Here is a 3,658-nt window from a genome sequence, read left to right on the forward strand (position 1 = left end):
GACACTTCACAGAAGAAGATCTACAAGCAATCAACAGATACATGAAAAAATGTTCAACATCTCTAGTAATAAGGGAAATACAAATCAAATCTACCCTAAGATTCCATCTCACCCCAATCAGAATGGCGATTATCAAGAACACAAGCAACAGTAGGTGTTGGAGAGGATGTGGGGGAAAAGGTACACTCATACATTGCTGGTGGGGCTACAAATTAGTGCAGCCACTCTGGAAAGCAGTATGGAGATTCCTAGAAAGCTTGGAATGGAACCACCATTTGACACAGCTATCCCACTCCTTGGCCTATACTTGAAGGACTTAAAATCAGCATACTCCAGAGATACAGTCACATCAATGTTCATAGCTGCTCAATTCACAATAGCCAGACTGTGGAACCAACCTAGATGTCCTTCAATTGATGAATGTATAAAGAAATTGTGGTATATATGCACAATGGAATATTACTCCACCATAAAGAATGACAAAATTATGGCATTTGCAGGCGAATGGATGAAATTGGAGAATATCATGCTAAGTGAGATAAGCCAATCTCAAAAAACCAAAGGACGAATGATCTCGCTGATAAGCAGATGATGACACATAATGGGGGGTGGGAGGGGTTAGTGTTAGGGTTAGGGTTAGGGTTAGGGTTAGGGTTAAGGAGGGTGGCAAGAATGGAGGAAGGAAGGACTGTATAGAGGGAAAAGAGGGGTGGGAGGGTTGGGGGAAGGGATAAAATAACAGAATGAATCAAACAACATTACCCTATGTAAATTTATGATTACATAAATGGTATGCCTTTACTCCATGTACAAACAGAGAAACAACATGTATCCCATTTGTTTACAATTTAAAAAATGGAAAAAAAAAGAAATGATTTTCAAATAGTTTACTTAAAATAGTGTGTAAGCTTCCTAGTGTTGTCATAATGAAACAATACATAGTAGGAGGCTTAAAATAAGAGGAATAGGGGGGGTGGGAGGGGGAAAGAATGGAGGAAGGAGGGACTGTATAGAGGGAAAAGAGGGGTGGGAGGGGTGGGGGGAAGAAAAAAATAACAGAATGAATCAAAAACTATTACCCTAAGTAAATGTATGATTACAAAATGGTATACCTCTACTTCATGTACAACCAGAGAAACAATATGTATCCCATTTGTTTATAATAAAAATGAATTTAAAAATAAAGAGGAATACATTGTTTCAGTGCATGAAACCTAGAAGTCCAAAATCAATACGTTGACAGGCCCATGTTCTCTGAAACACTAGGGAGGAAATTCTTCCTTGCCTCTTTCTAACTCCAGGGAGTTTCTGGCAATCTTTGGTATTCCTTGGATTTTAATTGAATTACTCCAATCTCTGCCTCAGTCTTTGTGTATGTGTGTGTGTGTGTGTGTGTGTGTGTGTGCGCGCATGCACTTGCACACATGCATGTGTGTGCTGGTGGTAAATTTTTTGTTAATAATAGAAGAAAGTTTGTACAAACCTAAATATTTGGGTATCTTTTTTGACAGGTAATTTGTGTCTTCTGTGTTTTCTTTTTATTAGTACATATTAATTATACAGAATGGTGGATTTCATTGTGGCATGTTTATATATATATTATATATACATATATTATATATATAATGTAATTTGATAAATTTCCCTCAGTCTTCACATGGCCTTCTCTTCTTCCCTCTGAATCTGTGTTTTCCCATGACATTATACTCTTTCTCTTTTTCTTTTCCTCTTCTAATATTGGATTAGAATCCCAATGCAGTGTGATCTTACATTAGCTTGATTACATCTGCAAACTCCTGATTTCCACATAAGATCACATTCATAGGTAACAGGGTTGGGGATTTCAACGTAGTTGGGGTGTGGAAGTAGCGTCATATTTCAACCCACAACACATAGAATAAAAATTTGGTAGTTAGTTGATTTAAACAAAAGGCTCTTGGTGAGATGACTACTGTGTATTTCCTTCTTGATAAGTTTCAGCATCTTATTAGGTTTTCCAAATGAATATTTATGAAATCAGAAACAAATTGAAACTGAAAATGGCCTTTCATATTTTGTTACACACACACACACACACACACACACACACACACACACGAACTTATCTTTAGGTGAGAATGGAATTCTCCATGGGCCTTCAGAGTAGAATGATGTATGTGTACCTGATGTTAAGAGTTGTCTGGCTGCTTAGAATGTGTTTCTTTTGTCATCTCACTCTTTAGGCCACAGTTTATAATCAGGAAAGGGACCTGAAAATGACATCCCATTTCGTTATACACCACACATTTTCATACATGCAAATATACAATATCATTGTCTTAAAAATGGAATTTCCCATAGCCAAAGAGTGCAATACATATGTATACATATGTGTGTGTATACATATATAGTCTCTCATTTCCTGAGTTCCCTGGATATAATTTCCCATTTCCCTCGTCATCTATCTGTATAGAATATATAGATTATAGATGACTAGCTCTGGTGAGCTACTGGTACTTATCAATAGTCCTATGCTTTTCTAGGAAGGAGGTATGGATACAGACAGTCCTGGGTTCTGATTTAGGCTTCTACACAGCCCAGCTATATGACCCAGACCATGTTCCCAGCCCTACTGCAGTATGGTCTTTCTTTTTCTAATTTGTAAATCCAAATAGGTGTAAAAAGAAATCTCAGTTCTACTTGTTTGAATTAACTTGTTTATTGGGTTTTGCTTTGGTTTGGTTTGGGGTTGGGTTTTTTTGGTTTTTGTTTTGTTTTGTTTTGTTTGCTTTTAGTTGGTTGGTCTATCCAACCATTGATCATATTTTTTGTAGAAATGTCACTTTTGCTCAAATTTCATTAACCAAAGTTCATTCATGGCAATATGTAAGTCCAAGGGAACTGGGAAGAACAATCTATCATGTACCTAGACTACAAACCAATTTTATGAGATAAAAAATGATATTAACTACTACAAATATATTCCCAGAAGTGGAATTGCTTGGCCAAATATAGGAATATTTTACATTTCCAATGTTTAAAAGGGATATAGCAGTCAACTTTCAATACAAATATACAAATTACCTATATCCACACATCCTTTCCAGCTGTGGATGCAATCACACAATTTTTGTAAATTTTTAAACAAAATATAACATACATAAAATACACACATCTTAAGTATACAACTTGATAATTTTCTACAAAATGAGCATATCCGTGAAACCAATAACCCAATAAAGATATAGTACATTGCCTGTACTCCAGAAGCCTCCCTCATGTCACTTGGAGTCATTGTCACCACAACATAAGCCACTATTCTCACTTCTATCACCATAGATTAGTTTTGCCTATTTTTGAACTTCCTATGAATAGAATAATACATTTGTATTTTTTATATCTAATTTCTTTTGCTCAATATTATTTTGTGAAGTGTATCCATGTTGTTTTTAATTGTGGTTCATTTCCATTGCTGCTACAAATTACATTGTATGTCTATAACATAATTTATTCACTCTATTGTGGATGGACATTTTCATTATTTAATATTTCTTACTATTACAAATAATGTTAAGATAAACATTCTCATATATTTGTTTTGATGCATATATATAGGCATTTCTATTATGCTCATGTGTCTGACTAGAATTACTAGGTAATATGACAAACTAAGATATTC

This window comes from Sciurus carolinensis, chromosome X (assembly GCF_902686445.1).
Source record: "Sciurus carolinensis chromosome X, mSciCar1.2, whole genome shotgun sequence".
Lineage (NCBI taxonomy): Eukaryota > Metazoa > Chordata > Mammalia > Rodentia > Sciuridae > Sciurus > Sciurus carolinensis.